This window comes from Gopherus flavomarginatus, chromosome 1, assembly GCF_025201925.1.
Source record: "Gopherus flavomarginatus isolate rGopFla2 chromosome 1, rGopFla2.mat.asm, whole genome shotgun sequence".
NCBI lineage: Eukaryota > Metazoa > Chordata > Testudines > Testudinidae > Gopherus > Gopherus flavomarginatus.
This window is the reverse complement of record NC_066617.1, coordinates 20750804-20770709: the sequence shown is the minus strand read 5'-3', so window position 1 is coordinate 20770709 and position 19906 is coordinate 20750804.

Genomic DNA, 19906 nt, shown 5'->3' with positions numbered 1-19906 from the left:
TATATCTGCATAACTAAGAATAGCAGGTTTTGGCTCTTTATGACAAGCTTCTTATCTTCACCTTTAAGTTCCTCCCTGATTTAAGGCAAAATTTTCAAAAAGGGGAATCTAAAGTTAGTAGTGTTTGAGATTCCTGTATACCTATGATAACGATACCACATGAAAGGAAATTTGCCTACTCCATATTATTTGGATAATGATTGGTGTCACCCACCTCTAGTCCCTGGTTATTTAAAGTGGCAAAGAAAGCAATAACAATCAGAGAAAAGGGAGATATTCCTGAAATAGTTCAAACAGGATTCTTTTATTTTGTAAACCACTCCACTGCACTCAACTGAAATGTATATCACTGAATTGATAATCCTGGTCTGGTCCTATGATTTAGTGTTTTTACATTGGTAAAATACATGCTGTCAGATGAATGATTTTGCTGTTTGTGAACCAAATTGAAGTCCAAAACTGCTCTCTGGGGTGTGATTTCTCCAGGTTAGCGAACAGCCAGCCTATCCTCTTGAAATTTGATTCTTTCAGCAATTTCTGTGTTTTTACATACAATAATGAGAAAGATGGAAAATATCACAGTCTGGGAGGTATACTAAATATCACAGTCTGGGAGCACCATGAAAGTGTTCACTATTATCATGAGAAAAAAGGTGTAATATGTTGAGTTGAGTTCAGAAGAGAGTATTCAGTTCCCTGAATGTTTTGGAGGTAAGCATAAACCCAGTCAGTTTATGCATATAGTGAACTTTGACAGGTTTCAGAAGGGTAGCAGTGTTAGTCTGTATCAGTAAAAACAATGAGGAGTTCTTATGGCACCTTAGAGACTAACACATTTATTTGGACATAAGCTTTCATGGGATATAACCCACTTCAATTTGTTAGTCTTTAAGGTGCTACAAGGACTCCTCATTGTTTTTAGTGAACTTTGAGTTAGCCAAGATGGTCAGAGGCACAATCTGTCCCTAAACCTCTGACTGCTAGAAGGGGGGACTGGGTGACGGAGTGGATCTCTCGATGATCTGCCCTATTCTGTTCGCTTCCTCTGAAGCATCTGGCACCAATCTCTGACAGAAGATGGGATGCTGAGCTGGATGGACCATTGATCTGACCCAATGTGGTTGTTCCTATGTTCTTATGAGTTTATTACATTTGCGTGTATATGCACCACTATTCTCCAGTGGGGTAAAATGAGAATTGCTTAACTGCATGTGTGCGTGCCCGTGTGTGTGCATGCTGTGTGTCAAAGACACTAATCTGTTACTGGTGTTTACTCTAGAGCTCAGGCAGCCGGGTAGTGGGCTGTGCTTCTTGAGCTATGCAACTGATTTATACCCTTCGGTCACTATGAAGGTCTGAAATGAACCTGAATAACCATGGATTTGTTGCAATCTTTATGGCTGGTCCATATGCACATACACAGTGTCATGTATACAGAATATGGCTGGGGTGGGTGGTAAAAAGCAGAATTGAAGTATATTGGGTAAAAAAAATGGCTAATTAGCACTTCAAGTTTGTGATACTGTATTTTTTCTGACATTTTGGTGTTGAATTTTAAATAAACTCAGTAAAAGCAGCAAAGAATCCTGTGGCACCTTATAGATTAACAGACGTTTTGGAGCATGAGCTTTCATGGGTGAATACCCACTTCCTCAGATGCATGTAGTGGAAATTTCCAGGGGCAGGTATATATATGCTAGCAAGCAAGCTAGAGATAACGAGGTCAGTTCAATCAGGGAAGATAAGGCCCTGTTCTAGCAGTAGAGGTGTGAAAACCAAGAGAGGAGAAACTGGTTCTGTAGTTGGCAAGCCATTCACAGTCTTTGTTCAATCCTGAGCTGATGGTGTCAAATTTGCAGATGAACTGAAGCTCAGCAGTTTCTCTTTGAAGTCTGGTCCTGAAGTTTTTTTGCTGCAGGATGGCCACCTTAAGGTCTGCTATAGTGTGGCCAGGGAGGTTGAAGTGCTCCCCTACAGGTTTTTGTATATTGCCATTCCTAATGTCTGATTTGTGTCCATTTATCCTTTTCTGTAGAGACTGTCCAGTTTGGCCGATGTACATAGCAGAGGGGCATTGCTGGCATATGATGGCGTATATTACATTGGTGGATGTGCAGGTGAATGAACCAGTGATGGTGTGGCTGATCTGGTTAGGTCCTGTGATGGTGTTGCTGGTGTAGATATGTGGGCAGAGTTGGCATCGAGGTTTGTTGCATGGATTGGTTCCTGAGCTAGAGTTATTATGGTGCGATGTGCAGTTACTGGTGAGAATATGTTTCAGGTTGGCAGGTTGTCTGTGGGCAAGGACTGGCCTGCCACCCAAGGCCTGTGAAAGTGTGGGATCATTGTCCAGGATGGGTTGTAGTCTATAAGGTGCCACAGGATTCTTTGCTGCTTTTACAGATCCAGACTAACACGGCTACCCCTCTGATAAATAAACTCAGGTTATTCTTTTTAAAACATGTTTACATTTATATATTTTGTTTTCCTAAGATGATATAGAAAATTGATCCCCTATTAAACTCTCGCCCCTCCCAAAGGATGAAGCCTCAAAGAGATGAGTGATTTTCTGCATCTGGATGTGATACTTGGGACTTAAAAAAAGAGAGATTTTGTTGCATGCTTTTAAAAAGTAACAAAACACCCCTGAGAGTTCTTAATAATATTTAACCTAAAACTGGAAATCCTTTGGATAATATTGAATTTGAAACGCCTTCTGGAGGACCAGGAAACCTGTAGGGCAATAGTACACTGTGACGGGATGGCCTAGGCCCAAAGGCCCTCTGCTGGGTGCCTCAAGGTTTTGCCACACCCATCCCAGGAAAGGAGCAGTGGATAGGTCTTCCAAGCAGGCTAGAATGGCTGCAAGGGAAGCAGCCAGTCAGGACCCAGGAGGGCCATATAAAAGGAGCTGCAGAACAGCACTGTAATTAATTGCTGCATGGAGCAGGAGAAGATGGACTGTAGGCCTGGCTGCCTGGAAGAACAGCAGGACTACAGACAGCTAAGTCTGCTGGCAGGGACCAGGGGAGTGAGAGGCTGCCTGAGGAAGGTTATAGAAAGATCATGTCTGGGCCTCTTAAAGACTAGAGTCCAAGGAGAGCTAGAGAGAGAGAGGCCCTGCGGACTGTATAGCCCAGAAGGGGTTTGTGCTGGCTAATATGTAGACAGTGTGAATTGGCTGGAGGGCTGAGTCACTGATAACCTGCCTCACAACCACCGAAAGGGGTCTCCAGACCTAAAGAATGCAGATATGCCCAATCAGAAGGGGGCACTTGCAAGAAGTGGGTGCCAGCCCTGTTATATACACCCATTCCTAGCAGGGAACTGCTGGGCTTGCATCTTAAAAAAGCATAGGGAGGAATCAACAATGAAGTGGGAGGAGAAGAGATGGTCAATATTTTCCAATATTTTTTATTTTAAAATGGTCTTTTTAAATTAAAAAATTGAGAAACTGACAAATTGTTTTTTATAATTTTTTTCACAACTAGTTTTTAGGCCATTTTTTATCTGGACTACTTTCAAAATTTCTCATTTAATCAATACTCATTTTTTTGAGAAACAAAAAATTTTTAAATTTTGTCATAATGGATCCCATCTTCAATCCTGTGCAATGGAAACAACTTTACAATATTTTGGAATTTGTTTAAATTAATTTTTGACCAGCTCTCAGGAAGAGATGTTAGAGGTTGGGTTGAGGCATATGATAGGTCTGGGATCTGCAGATCAGGTTAGGTTAGCACTTCAGGGATGAAGCTAGCTGAACTTAAACAAGTGTGTAGGTCAGTTCAAACTTTGGATAACAACTTACATTTAGTGGTTGTTCTGTCAGAACCACTTCATTTGTTGCTAACTCTGTTACTTGAAACGAGCAAATGAGTACATTACCTTTGATGCATGGTGGTAGTCAATGTGTGATCACTCTAGTTGATAAATGGAGTTTTGAAATTTAACTGAAAAAGTAGTAAGTAAGAGCTGGATGTTTCAGAATTCAAATAAATAATTTGTCAGGAAAGTATAACCATCTGTCAGCCCTAGGTCTGTTAGTATTTTCTCAGCCGCTAGGGAAGATGACCAGACTGCCAAAACCAAATAAGGAACATACCTTTTAGGCTCCTGATGAAAATTAGTGAGAAGATGAACAGTTACACAAAGGAAAATGTAAGATCATAAAGAGATTAGTTACTTAGTGTAAATGAACCACAGATTTACACTATAAAGTAGAGGTCAAGAGTCCATTCTTAAATTATTTTACAGCCACAATCATTTCTTGATGGTGAGCAACGTAATCCACAACTTTTTTTCATAGTTAGCTATGAAAGAACTTAAGGCCAATATACCAGAGATTCCTAAAGCGAGGCATTTGCATCCATATATAGGCACCTCAGTAAAAATGACCTGACTTTCAGAGGTGCTAAGTGACTTCAGAAAATTAGGCCCGTTATTTAGTCTATAGGTGTCAGATCTTGTTTTGTAAAATTTACCCTGAACTTGTGAGAGGCGAACCTTGCTGTAATTAGTCAATTACTTACAGAAATGTGGCATGTGTCACACCAAGATCTAGCCACACTTCCTGGTGTGGGCTCTTAAAGGCACAGTCCATTACAGCAACTTCATAATGTCACTGGAGCTGTGGTCGCTTACACTTGCCTTCTACTGCAGAGAGGTACATTAACTACCAATGTACTGGGCATTTCTCCCCAGGCAAGAATGTGGACAAGCTGAAGATAATCAGAGTTCTTGTCAGAGGGTAAAAACATGGGTCCATGCCAAGATAAGTGCATAGTTTATGTAAACAGTAGTCTGAGACGACCCTCTTGTGAAGAACATGTACCCAGGATTCAATGGAGACATCCCAAGCATTGCTTTCATTAGTCAGGCCCCCCAAATCATAAAACTAGCTTAAAAAATCAAGAGATTTAAAAAAAAAGGGCTGTGTTCTTTTTATAGTGCTGCTGGTTTCTGAGCCTTTACAGTTAAGTGGCATCATGCTTTCAAGCTTTTCCCACAACCACAGGAGCTAGAAAATTACTGAGGAAAAAAGTGAGTTTTTCATGCAATCTCTCAGTATCCGAATGAGAGCTTTAAGTAAAACACAGTTAGCAATACTGGAGTCCCAAACTTTGATATATTTTGTTAGTTTTTTAAATAAAGCTTTGTTTGAAAGCCCATCTTTGCTGAGAATGACTTAAAATCAGTCATGCAAATTACCTAAGTGCTTATTTGTGATCTGTCTTGCAGAGTTTCTTCAGCAGACTCAGAATATTCAATAGGAAGCCATAAATAGAAAGAATAGTGAAAAGCTCTTTAGCTTTGGACATTTTTAGTAAAATATTTATTCTAATTGTCTCACCAGGCTCTTTGAAATGATGGAGCTGTTTGAAGAAACAGCAATAATATATTGTGGATTCTTTGTCAGTTCGACCAGTGGTTCTCAAACTAGGGCCACCACTTGTTCAGGGAAAGGCCCTTGCAGGCCGGGCTGGTTTGTTTACCTGCCACATCCGCAGGTTCAGCTGACCGCGGCTCCCACTGGCCGTGGTTCGCTGCTGCAGGCCAATGGGGGCTGCGGGAAGCAGTGTGGGCCGAGGGACATGCTGGCTGCCCTTCCTGTGGTGGCCCTAGTTTGAGAACCACTGAGTTAGACCATTAAGATTTTCAAAAGCAGTTTTGTACTATAATGGGTGGTTTGAGAAGGTGGCTAACTAGAACCATGCAAAATGGGAAATTGAAAAAGATATTAATATCTTATGAGGGATTTAAGGTCAGGAAAGTGTTTTTTTTTAACTTAAGGCATAACATCTGAGTAAGATCAGGTTGTATCCCATGTCTTAATTCATATAGTAAATCTCTGAGATCAATGTATCTGAGCGTCACTCTGACCTTACTAATAATTACATCACTTTCAAATTTTACATTTCCAAACACTAGCAAAACCATTATATGTCATGATCTGTTTTTCTGATGAAAATGGAATATATCCCAATCCTGACATAAACCCACGCATAGTAAAGTGTGTTCAATTTCTTAGCCTTTTAAAAAAAATAAATATTGTAAGGAAAATGTATTATATAGAAAACCCTGATGTAGCTTAAATGGAATTTGGGGATTATCAATCATTCAACTGTTAACAAAGCCATGGTCTCAGAGGGTTCAGCCTCTGAATCGATTACAGTATCCTGATTATTATTACAGTGAAAGAGCTGATGAGCACATGAGGAACATCTTACAGCCAATCATGTTTTCCTTTATTAATTTTGCTGAGCCAGGAAACAACCCAACAACTCTTAGTCCTGCCCTTGATGGGGGCCTTGCCCCTTGCTCAACCTTCTCCCCAAACAGCCAGGGCCTTGAGGGGCAGAGAAATGGGCCGGGGGCTGCTCTTAGGCTCCCTGGGCCCCTGCCCAGGGCAGGTGGAGAGTTCAGGGCTCCCGGCAGCAGCGTGGGCTTCCTTAGTCTGGCTCTGGCTTCAGGCCTGATTAGAGGGCAGGGCTGCAGGGGAAAGAGGAGGAGCAGGGGATAGCACCCCAGAGGAAAGAGGAGCAGTGCTATAGTTCTGGTGCTGGTGGCCCCCTTTTCTACATAGGTTTCGGCACTCCTGTGGCCCCAAATTGGCCAGGGCCCCGGGACCTGTGCATTAATCCACCACTGCCTCCGTGGACATGGCCTCTCAGGACATCAGAGTACCTCTGGAGCAATGAAACTGTCCACTAGTGGGAGTTCAGGACATACAATTTTCACTGGAGCTAGCCCTAGATTAGAGAACTCACTCTGAGAGCAACCATGACCACAGGCCTTGCCGCCTTTGGAACGCAAAGCAAAACTCTTTGCTTTCCCTCACTGCACACACCATGAACACTACTTACATAGCCAGACAGGCCAGAAACCTGCAAGCTAGGAAGGGAGAGAGAGAGAGAGTTATTTTTAAATGCTTCGATGGTGCTCCAAAATTATGGTGACAAGGGACATATAATTACCTAGATAGACAGATAAATAGATAACAGCAAAAGTTATATGCTAAACCTTTTATATTTTTATTGGGACAATTTCTGAATTTATGTTTTTGCAGTACCAATATTTTCAAAAGTAGTTGCCTAAAGTTAAGCCTTTACATCCACCCAGGAGGTGAGTACTGTGAATGCTCAGCACCTCTGAAAATTGCATCTACATGGGTACCTAGATATGGATTTAGGCAACCAACTTTGAAAAATGCATATTTATTTTTTCTAGACAAAAACAGTTGCTTATATTTATTGTTCTTTTCATAATCGGTTGCACTATATCCATGCAAATAATTGGTTGCGTAAATTCTGTGCCTTGGCTTCTTTGTGAAAGATGCTGTGCCTCCCTCATAAGAAACATATTATGCCTGGTCAAATATTTCTCTCCACGGGAGGATTAGGACTGCAGAACTATGGGGCTCTCATTTATCAGAAGCACTTAATTTATCACCTGGGTTTTATTAAAAAAAGAGAGATCTGTTCTGTTTGGACAGCCACTGTCCAGTGGATTTAAGAGATTATGGTTTACTTTAGGAAAGTGTTATTGTGAGATATGATAGGAATAGCATGACATCATTCCTGGCAATATAGTATCAGTGAGTGAAGGAAAAAACAAGCAGGCATCTTTATGGTAAATGGAAAAATCGCTGTGTTCTCTCAGAATGCAAGATGCTATAAGGCTGTATATGTCAGGCACCCAGTCTAGAAATCAGAATAGACACCACGGCAATAAATTCCTCAAAGGACACCATTCTGAGAATGTATGAATGTTTTGAAATTTAGGAGCAAGTTGGAATTTAGGGTGGATTAATGAAAGACTGTCAAGCTTAGATATATTATACTACTTACTGGAAAGAAGAGACTTTTCAACTTTTACTTCGCAACTTATTATGTATGTATGTGCATATATATGTTTGAATACATGTATATATTGTGTGTTATATAAATACAATGCACACAACAACAAAATGTCAGAATAATAAGTGATTTTTTTTTTTAGGCCTTGTTCTGGCCCTTTGTGCAGGGATGAGTTAGTTAATTGCAGAGGTGGATTAAGATTTATTGGGGCTCTGGGCACAAAGAACATTTGGGCCCACCACATCCCCTGGAGACTGGGAGTGCTGGTACTCGGGAGTGGGGCATACCCACCCACTTTTTAACATGGGAGTAGAAGCTAGGATAGTTGCGGTGCGGTAAAGGCAGGGACTGTGCTTCCTGGCGGGGGAGCTGATAAGGTGATCCGTGGTGCGAGCAGTGTGAGCCTCTTTCCAGTGGGGGGGACAGGCCCCCCAGCAGGGGGACAAAGGTGGCAATTGCCCCAGGAGTTGGGAGATTTAAAAGGGCTCAGAGGCCCCCGGCTGCTGCCGCTGGCAGCGGAGTGCGGCTAAGACAGGCTTCCTGCCAGTCCTTGCTCTGCACTGCTCCCAGAAGCAGCTGGCACATCCCTGTGGCCTCTGGGGGAGGAGGGAGAAGAGGTCTCCATGTGCTGGCCCCCTCCTCGAGTGCCAACTCTGCAGCTCCCATTGGCCGGGAACTGTGGGCAGTGGTGCACAGAGTCCCTCTGGGTCCCCAACCTAGAAGCTGCTGACAGAGATATGTGTGTTGCTTTCGGGAGCTGCCCAAGGTAAGCGCTGACCCCTTGGCCCCCTCCTTCACCCCAACCCTCAGCCTAGAGCCCACACCCAAACTCTCTCCCAGAGCCCACACCCAGCACCCCCTTCTGCACCCAACCTCCCTCCCAGAGTCCAACCCCGCACTCCCTCCAGCACCTCCTCTCAGAGCCTATATCCTCTCCCAGAACCCCACCCACCCTAACTCCCTCCCAGAGCCTACACCCAGCAGCCACTCCCACACCCAACTTCCCTCCCAGAGCCTGCACCCTGCACCCAAACTTCCTCCCCAGTCCAGCCCCACACCTCCTCCTGCATGCCCCTCCCAGAGCCTGCATCCCCCACACCCAAACTCTCTCCCAGAGCCTGCACCCTCTCGCACACCCCAATCCCCTGTCCCAGCCTGGTGAAAGTGAGTGAGGGTGAGGAAGAGCAAACGACAGAAGGAGGGGAGATGGAGTGAGTAGGGGTTGGGCCTCAGAGAAGGGGCGGGACAGGGCATGGTCTCAGGGAATGGAAGGGGTAGGGGACAGGGCAAGGGTCTTTGGGTTTGCACAATTAGAGAGTTGGCAACCCAACCGGGAGGGCATATGGAAGCCTTGGCCATGCTGGAAGAGCATGCCCAGCCTGCACAGGAGGCAGCTTGCTGGGCACCAGCCAGTGCAGACGCAGCACCGCCCTAATGTCAGGCGGACCTTGTCCCCACAGGCATGCCTTGTGCGTACCTGGGGGCCCATTGATTGTTCTGTCCTGGGGCCCAGAATTGCAGCCAGTGAGCCTGTGGGGGGATGAGGTGGACCTTAGCCCCCCCTTACCCACAGGGCTCCTCTCCCTGCTCCTCCTCCTTCCCCCTACAGACCCTGCCCCCTGGCCAGGCCAGAAGCTGGAGCTGGATGATGGTGAGAGCTGCTGTCAAGGTTTTTTTCCCCACTTTGAACTTTAGAGTCCAAAAAGTGGGGACCTGCATGATCACTTTTAAGCTTAATTACTAGCTTAAATTTGGGACGCTGCCACCAGCCAAAAATATAGTGTTTGTCACACTTCCTGTCCCCGCAAAAACCTTCCCTGGGGAACCCAAGACCCAAATCCCTTGGGTCTTAAAACAAGGAGAAATAAACCATCCTACCTCCTTTCCCGCCCCCCAGACTTTCCCTTCCCTGGGTTACCCTGAGAGGCTACACTGATCCAAACTCCTTGGATCTTAAAACAAAGAGGAATTAACCTTCCCCCTCCCACCTTTCCCCCCCACCAATCCCTGGTGAGTTCAGACCCAATCCCCTTGGGTCTTAAAACAAGGGGAAAAAATCAATCAGGTTCTTGAAAAGAAAGCTTTTAATTAAAGAAAGAAAAAATAAAAATTATTTCTGTAAAATCAGGATGATAAATGCTTACAGGGTATTCAGATTCATATAGACTAGAGGGACTCCCCCCCACCCCAGCAGCCTGAGATTCAAAGTTACAGCAAACAGAGGTAAAAATCCTTCCAGCAAGATACACATTTACAAGTTAAGAAAACAAACATAAGACTAATCTGCCTTTCCTGGCTATTACTTACTATTTTGAAACATGAGAGACTGATTCAGAAAGATTGGAGGAAACCTGGGTGTACATCTGGTCCCTCTTAGCCCCAAGAGTGAACAACGAACAAAACAAACAGCACAAGCAAAGACTTCCCTCCACCAAAATTTGAAAGTATCTTGTCCCCCCGCATTGGTCCTCTGGTGGCTGGTCAGGTGTCAGCCAGGTTCACTGAGCTTCTTAACCCTTTACAGGTAAAAAAGACATTAACCCTTAACCATCTGTTTATGACAGCTGTCCAGTAAGCCAGGGCCTATGTGGGGAGCCCTGGACCCTCCACCTGCCCTGGGTGGTGCTCCCTGGGAGGCGGGGACATGGGCTGGGTGCTGCTCTCAGGCTTCCAGGTCTCCTGCTCAGGGCAGATGGAGGGTCCAAGGCTCCCCACAGTGGCCCGGGCTCCCTGTGTGGCTCTTATCACGGCTTTGCTGCAGCTTCTGGCCTGGCCAGGGGTGGAGCCCTAGGGAGAAAAGGAGGAGCAAGGGGTGAGATCACGGTTCTGACACCACTGCCTCCCCTCAACTTCTACACAGGTTCTGGCACTCCTGAGGGAGCTCCCAAGATGGCTGGGGCTCCTGGGACCAGGCCTCATGGGACCGGGTGTTAATCCCCCACTGGTTAATTGTATTCATATTCTTCCAGAAATCAACCCAAAATTTCATAGAATGTTTGTGCTTTTAATTTATTTGATATATTAATTTACCTGGAATTATGACGTTAGTTACAGCTAAGCACATTCAATTTTAATTAGACTCTCTACCCAGTCAATGACACTGAATTTCTTTGGCTTACTTCTGTTTTTTGCACTTAAGTCTTTTATTTTTTTGTTGCCTTTAAAATGATTCATAGAATTATAGAAGATTAGGGATGGAAGAGACCTCAGGGGGTCATCTAGTCCAACCCTCTGCTCAAAGCAGGACCAAAACCAACTATCATCCCAGCCAGGGCTTTGTCAAGCCAGGCCTTAAAAACCTCTAAGGAAGGAGATTCCAACGCCTCCTTAGGTAACCCCTTCCAGTGCTTCACCACCCTCCTAGTGAAATAGTGTTTCCCAATATCCAACCTAGACCTCCTCCACTGCAACTTGAGACCATTGCTACTTGTTCTGTCATCTGCCACCACTGAGAACAGCCTAGCTCCATCCTCTTTGGAACCCCCCGTCAGGTAACTGAAGACTTCTATCAAATCCCCCCTCACTCTTCTCTTCTGCAGACTAAACAATCCCAGTTCCCTCAGCCACTCCCCGTAAGTCCCAGCCCCTAATCATTTTCGTTGCCCTCCGCTGGACTCTCTCCAATTTGTCCGCATCCTTTCTGTAGTGGGGGCCCCAAAACTGGATGCAATATTCCGGATGTGGCCTCACCAGTGCCGAATAGAGGGAATAATCACTTCCCTCGATCTGCTGGCAATGCTCCTACTAATGCAGCCCAATATGCTGTTAGCCTTTTTGGCAACAAGGGCACACTGCTGACTCATATCCGGCTTCTCATCCATTGTACTCCCCAAGTCCTTTTCTGCAGAACTGCTGCTTAGCCAGTCCGTCCCCAGCCTGTAGCAGTGCATGGGATTCTTCTATCCTAAATGCAAGACTCTGCACTTGTCCTTGTTGAACCTCATCAGATTTCTTTTGGCCCAATCCTCCAATTTGTCTAGGTCAGTCTGGACCCTATTCTTACCCTCTAGAGTATCTATCTCTCCCCTTCCCCCGATTAGTGTAATCTGCAAACTTGCAGATTGTCCAGATCATTAATGAAGATATTGAACAAAACCCTCCCCAGGACTGACCCCTGGGGCACTCTGCTTGATACCGGCTGCCAACTCGACACCGAGCCATTGATCACACCCATTGAGCCTGACAATGTAGCCAGCTTTCTATGAACCTTATAGCCCATTCATCCAATCCATACTTTTTTAACTTTCTGGGAAGAATACTGTGGGATACTGTATCAAAAGCTTTGCTAAAGTCAAGATATCACATCCACTGCTTTTCCCATATCCACAGAGCCAGTTATCTCATCATAGGAGGCAATCAGGTTGGTCAGGCATGACTTGCCCTTAGTGAATCCATGTTGACTGTTCCTGATCACCTTCCTCTTCTCTCAGTGCTTCAAAATGGATTCTTTGAGGACCTGCTCCATGATTTTTCCAGGGACTCAGGTGAGGCTGACCAGTCTGTAGTTCTCTGGGTTCTCCTCCTTCTCTTTTTAAAGATGGACATTATATTTTCCTGTTTCCAATCGTCCGGGATCTCCCATGATCACCACAAGTTTTCAAAGATAATGGCAAATGGTTCTGCAATCACATCAGCCAATTCCTGCAGCATTCTTGTATGCATTGCATCCAGTCCCCATGGATTTGTGTATGTCCAGCTTTTCTAAATAGTCCTTAAACTGTTCTTTCACAACTGAAGGATGCTCACCTCCTCCCCATACTGTGTTGCCAAGGACAGCAGTGTGGGAGCTGACTTTGTCTGTGAAAACTGAAGCAAAAAAAAGCATTGAGTACATCAACATCATCTGTTACTACGTTGCCTCCCCCATTCATTAAGGGTCCCACACTTTCCCTGACTTTTTTCTTCTTGCTAACATACCTGTGGAAACCCTTCTTGTTACCCTTCACATCCCTTGCTAGCGGCAACTCCAGTTGTGTTTTGGCCTTCCTGATTACTCCCCTGCATGCTCAAGCAATATTTTTATACTCCTCCTTAGTCATTTGTCCAAGTTTCCACTTCTTGAAAGCTTCCTTTTTGAGTTTAAGCTCACTGAAGATTTCACTGTTAAGCCAAGCTGGTCGCCTTCCATATTTGCTATTCTTTCTGCACATTAGGATGGTTTGTTCCTGCACCCTCAATAAGGCTTCTTTAAAATACAGCCAGCTCTCCTGGACTCCTTTCACCCTCATATTACCCTTCCAGGGGATCCTGCCCATCAGTTCCCTAAGGGAATCAAAGTCTGCCTTTCTGAAGTTCAAGGTCCATATTTTGCTACTCTCCTTTCTTCCTTTTGTGGTGATCCTGAACTGAACCATCTCATGGTCACTGCTGAATTCAGATTCATTCAAACACATACAGTGATACTGAGCTATTGGATTAAAGGGAGAATGACTTTCTCTAGTTGGTAGTTCAAATTTACCAGAGTTGATAATCTCCTTAAGGACTGGGTTGTAGTTTAAGCCTTTGCTATGGCATGATGGTATTGAGGAAAAGAGCCAGTTCCTGTGGTGGGGGCTGGAGGTGCAGAGAGCAGAGGCAGGTACTTCAGGGTTAGCTGGGCTAGGATCACAGGAATGGCAACTACAGCATCATTTAAAAGATTGGAGTGTGCAGCATTGGTCATGCACCATTATACTAGCTGTGTACATACACATGGTGAGACTTTCTGTGCCCCTGGAGAGCTTACTGCCTATTTAGACAAGCCTGGAAGGGGAAAGGGAGACACAGTGAGGTAAACTGATTTGCCTAAGATCATACAGTAGGTCAGTGGTAGACCTTATAGAGTGGCAGAGTCTTGAATTCCACTCTAATGCCCTATCCACTAGATCAAGCTGCCTTTACAATGTAGAGTTTATGATGTGGCATGATATTGTATTTATGTAAATACCGGAGGAGACGGCTGAATACACTGATCAATTATCTGCAGCCAATGGGGCCCAGTTATGGTCTCTAGGCGCTACTGCATACAACCGATAAATATAATTTTGCCAGTAATATCAACTAACTGCTGTACCATACCATAAGTTGTACCTGGCTTAGTGTTAAACATCTCTCACTATAATCACCCTAGATTTCAACAGTCTGTTAACAACCTTTAGTATATCACTTCAATTAATTTCTGTATTGATTTGTTTTCTGCTAATATTTGTGACACTTGTTTTGTTGTATCAGTTAACTGCTGGGATATCTTCTAGGCAGTGTACGCTACACTAACATGTAATAATACAAAAGAAAAACATTTCAAGACTCTAAAAATTTACATTATAACTGGACACAGATATAAACCAGATGTGCAAGTGATGAATATATATTATAGATATAGACCTGTCACCACCCTTCAAAATCATGGTCTAAAATGTCTTCACCTGTGACCAGTTGGCAATGAACTTGGCTAGAACATAGAAGACTATGAGGTTGAAAGCTAGCTTTGTGTTTCGCTACTGCATTTTCCTACCAATTTTTACATAGCTTCTGTTTTGGTGGGGGTTTTTTTGTTTTGTTTTTTTGTAGGACTTTAAAGCATATTGTCCCCACTCTATTTTTAAATGTGCACTATACATATGCATATATAAATCAAGAAAACACACACAGAACAAATAAATATATTGCATAGGCATTAAAAAACAAGCATAAACTCTGAAGAGAACTTTAGCTTTGGAGACCTGCATGGTAACTGACACCATATCTTAAACCATGAGTTCAGAAGAGTGAACCCTGCTCCACCACCCCAACACATGGGATTTGTTCTAAACAAAAATTTGGACACTGTCAACCTATGTTTTAGCAATTTGGGATGATCATTGTGTGAAACATGACTGTGTTTAGAGCAAACTTAGACCAAGTTTTAAGCCTAGCAGTTAATAGTTTTACATAGAAACCATGTGAGATACAGACCTTGTTTACACTGCCCCACAGTTCAGATTATGGGGAGGGAGAGGGTGTGTGAATAGCAGCATGCACCAAATACTTTGCTGTAATTCCCTGGGGTGGATGCTGTAGGTGCAAACTAAAAGGTTTCTAGTTTACACTAACGTAATTAATGCTAGAGGACTGCATTAATGTGAACAAGGAACCTTTTAGTTCATGCTGGCAGCGTCCACTAGGGGAGTTACACTACAGAACTTTTGTGTGCACTTCTAGTCTTTCCCCTGTAGTCTGAACTGCAGGGCAGTGTAGATGTGCCCTCCATTATCTAACGCTGTTTTTGCTTGAAGGTAGGAAACAAAAGATTTCAGCTGAGCTGCACTTTGAATATGGCAGTTTGGTCAAATTCGGTCAGAGTTTTGGATACTTCTAAGAACTGAGTGTAAGTCAATGAATACGAGGTGATAGGTTAAAGAAAAGGTTGAGAAACCCTGGATAAGAAAGCTGATAAACCATTACCAGTATTTTACACTTATGTCCGTGGTTTGTGTTCAGACCAGGCCAGGAACAATGGTCAGTTGTTGGCCCATGTGAATTCATTGATATTCTCAGTCTAGTTCCCCGTGAGCAGATATCCATAAAACAAACAAAAAAATCCAGAAAAAAAATGCAATATATGGCACTGTTGTTGGCTGTTTTATTAAGAGGTCAAGGGCTGCGTGCACATGGATGCTAAACTACCCTTATCACCACTAGGTCACCCTAGGTCAGGGCTGAGGAAGCATGTGGAAGCTTGCACAGTTATAATCGATGTTAAATATGCTCTATGGAGCACTGCAGCCTCCAGAGCTGTCAGTCAACAGAAAACTTGCTACCTTTTTAATGAAGAGAGAAGCATTTGAAGAGCAGCTAAGGAATTAAGTAAAGCACACAAAAGAAGCATATTAAGCCAGTTCCATATTTGGTTCTGTTGTTCTTTGAAGAGCATGGACAAAAGGCCTCTATACATGACTAGCCACAGTGCAATCTATATTGTATAAATTAGTGACAGTGTGAAAATGGTCTTACTGGTTGTGTGCACTGGTCATTGGCCATAATCATGAGTGGTGTCAAAGATCTGCATTACAATTTTTTGGTTCAGTTTGAGGGGGAGGGGAAAGCAGTCTTCCTCACCTTATAGTATACTTTCCTCATTAGATGAACATATCATTGGTACAGTAGCTCTACTTATTAGTTTATTATCATGTCTTAAGTGCTGACAATGCATTCAGTGCTGTACAAGACATTGCTAAGAAGCTAAAAAAGCTGATGATAATCTAGCTTCAGAATTAGGGATGGGACAGTTGGTTTTACATGAACCATCACACAACACTCAAACTGAATTCCACACTGTTTTTGAACTTGAAAAAAAATCAGCTAAAGTCAAACCTCAGTCTCATTATGGGTAGTAAGAGTTGCGGGCCCCTGGAGTGCTATTATTGGTAAGTGTATGAATAGGTTAGAAAACAATACCACTGGGGATAGTAGTATAGTAATAGTCTCGCAATAGACATAGATTCTAAGACCAGTCCAATGCAACAGTATCATCAGAAGTTACTTTTCCTCTTGCAATATGTTAAAGGCAAAATCATTTATCCAACAAGTCCTAGAAACGCAAAACCAATTCTGGGAAGTTAACAAATTGTAAGGAATTGTCACTGGAAAGTATTGAATTTTTTATATTAATAAAATACTTACTACAAATTGTATCCTTACACCAATTCAGTCATTTTAGGACATGCCTTGAGTCATAGGTATTTTGTACCTCAAGATAAATAAGTGTGGTTTAAAAAACTGCTTTTATGGACTGATAGTGAAGGAACTAATCTTGGCAATGAAAGGACAAAGTCTTCTGCACTAATGGTTTGCTAAATCATGACTGGGTGTGTGATAAATAAAGTTGGGGATAGCTCCGTTGGATGAACACCCAGCCAGCCAGTTAGCTGTGAAAGCCCTCTTAGTAGCTGTTCTTTACTTGCTTTACCTGTAAAGGGTTAAAAAATCCCCCAGCTAAAGGAAAAAAAGTGGGCACCTGACCAAAAGAGCCAATGGGAAGGCTAGAACTTTTTAAAATTGGGGGGGCAAAAACTTTCCCTTTGTCTGTTCTCTCAGGGCTGCAGGGACACGGAGCAGCAATGCTATAAGCAGGAATGCTGTGTAAGGTTAGAACCAAATATGAAAAATTGTCTTTCATACCTAGAAGGAATCACTGGACAGGGAATGTTTAGGTAGACACAATCAGGTTTATTTCTTTATTTTGGCTTGTGGATCTCCTCTGTGCTAACCACGGATGCTCTTGTTTGCTTGTAACCTTTAAACTGAACCCCCCAAGAAAGCTCTTTTGGGTGCTTAATTTTTGGAATTACTCTTTTAAAATCTAGCAAAAGCCCAAGTTCCAGATGTATTTTCTTTCTTTTTGTTTTTAATAAAATTTACCTTTTTTAAGAACAGGATTTGGATTTTTGTGTCCTAAGAGGTTTGTGCCGATGCTGTTTGATTAGCTGGTGGCAACAGCTGATTTCCTTTGTTTTCTTTCTCAGCTCTTCCCCGGAGTGAGTGTGTGTGTGTGTGTGTGTAAGTAAGGGCTTGAGGGTACCCCACAGGCAGGAATTCCCAAGTGCTCCTTCCTGAGTCCAACGGGTTTTGATTTTTTTGCATTTGGGTGGTGGCAGCTTTTACCAAGCCAAGGTCAGAAAAAAGCTGTAATCTTGAGAGTTTAATACAAGCCTGGAGTGGCAAGTATTAATTTTTAGAATCCTTGCGGGCCCCCACCTTCTGCACTCGAAGTGCCAGAGTGAGGAATCAGCTTTGACAGGGTGTTATAGCTTGAAAAACTCTGTTTACTGTAAAGAAAATAGGCTAAAAATGTTCTCCAAAACTTGAGGGAAAGCAATCAAGCATGTTAATAACATAGCAAGGCCGAGTCGCTTCACTGGGTTACTTTTCGAGGCCTCTGCACTGGAATAGAGTTGAAATTGGGATTTAGTTTCTTTCTTTCTTTCCTTCCCCCTGCCCTATTTTTTCTTCAATCATGTGTGAAGAGTCCTGCTTTTATAATGAGATTTTCTATATATCTTGAGGCCATATTGTTCCCATAAAGTAAGCCTGTATAAATGTGAGAGGGTTCAAGTTTTGATAACCAACAACTCTAAGCTGTCAGTAGGGAATTGAGCCTGGGACCTCTTGTACCGAAAACATAAATATCTACTGCTTGAGTAGTTCTTTAGGCGGCATTTGGAACAAACTCGTTATCTTATGTAGACTGAGCACTAATGGGGGACAAAGACCAACACTGTGTGGTGGTAATGTGGTTTATAAAACATAGTGACTTTACTGGAACTCTTTCAATGTGGCCCTTTATACTTTGTTTTGCGAACTTTGTGTCTTTTACATGAATTATCATATTGATCTTTACTAAATTCATTACTCAGTTTAATATTAAATAATTGTCCTCAGAGTGCCTGGCGCCCATGAGAGTGGGCCCCCTAGGCAAATTAAGACTGGATCCTCTGTTGATGGGAACCCAGGCATCACCATAGACTCCTGTTGCCAACATATGTACTATATCAAAGAAGCTGCTAATTGCAATTTAAAATATCAACAAATAAATCAGTTAGTTAATTTGGCTTCACTCTGTAGTTAAGCCAGCTCTACTCAGTGCAGAACTGTACGAGGTCACATAGCGAGGAATGTCTGCCTTTCGCATGAGACATTGTAAACTGTCAACGGCCTCTGAAACGTTGGGAATGGTTAAATGTTTAAACAGAAATATTTCAGATTTAAACAGAAAAGTTCTTGTGGTTGTTAAACCATCATTAGAAGAGGATGGAAAATGGTTTATAAGCTCTGATGTTGGACCGCTACGCTGTGGGTGGTAGAATGAAGCCACTTTTATCCAGTAAAGTTTAATTGTAAAATATACTGTAGATAATTGTTTATATATGGCAAGAGTTGCTTCTCACCATGTGAACTATCAGAACTGAGCATGGAGGAAAATGAATGATGCTTTCTTTTAATTATTCTACCAGACTGGAAAGTAAGGACCTGAATTTGCTGACACTCCCTGGTTTTTCCTCCCTCTAGTGAGGCATAGATTCTTCCTGACCAGATAGCTCTTGCTGGGAGACTTTTTTTTTCTAAACTGTAAGGGGAAAGAAAGAAAAGATTATTGACAGTCACACAAATGATCCATTGCTTAAAAAGAACCCCCGAACTTCCAGTTCGTGAGGAAACTAGTTTTGGCTAAGTCATCTCACTGAACTGCTGGAAATATATGCAGTGGATAGCAATACTGAGTACCTCGCTTAAGTCTTACCTTGGATACAATCATTTATTGCAGACTGTGTGGTTTCACTTAAAAATACATGGTTTTAGCCTTCCTGATGGATGACCTTCTTCTTAATGTGAGTCAGTTCAGAGTTGTCTTGAATTTGCAGGAAGGCAAAATGAAGGTATAGCCCTGACTAGTGTGCACTAACCTCATTCATCTCAGTAGAATGTTAACTCTAAAGCCCAGTGATGATTTTAAATTTCATCATTAATCGTTCAGTGTTGAGACAATCATCATTAAACATCCAGGTAATGTGCTTTAGCCAGTCTGGTACACTTTAATGACGTCACCGCACATTAAGTGGTGGGGGCTGTTGTCAGGGCTTATACAAAAAGGTGTGTGGCCCCTTTACAAGCTACTGAGCTAGAGAGTGACTTCTTCATACCATGTCAGTGTGAGGTTGCTGACCCATCTCACCGCAAGGTCACCAGAAGAGAGGAGGGACTTTTATGTCCATGATGGTGCAGGAAAAGCCCTCTTACCTGGACCAGGTAGAGCAGCCCCCACCCTTCTGTTAATTAAATATTAATTTTGTCATTATCTGCTGTGGGCATTACACTTCATTGCTTCTTTTGTGAGGATCTGGGAAGGAATTTGTTCCCTCACCACCAAATTGACCAATGCAAGGTGCGGGGTTTTTGCCTTCCCCACAGTGGGTTGGGGCTTAGTTGGGATGAACATGAAGCAGGGGTTAGATTATGATACTGCAGCACATTACATAAGCATGGGGTGGATGTCCAGTGCAGGTATTCCACAGGGAAGGGATATCGTTATC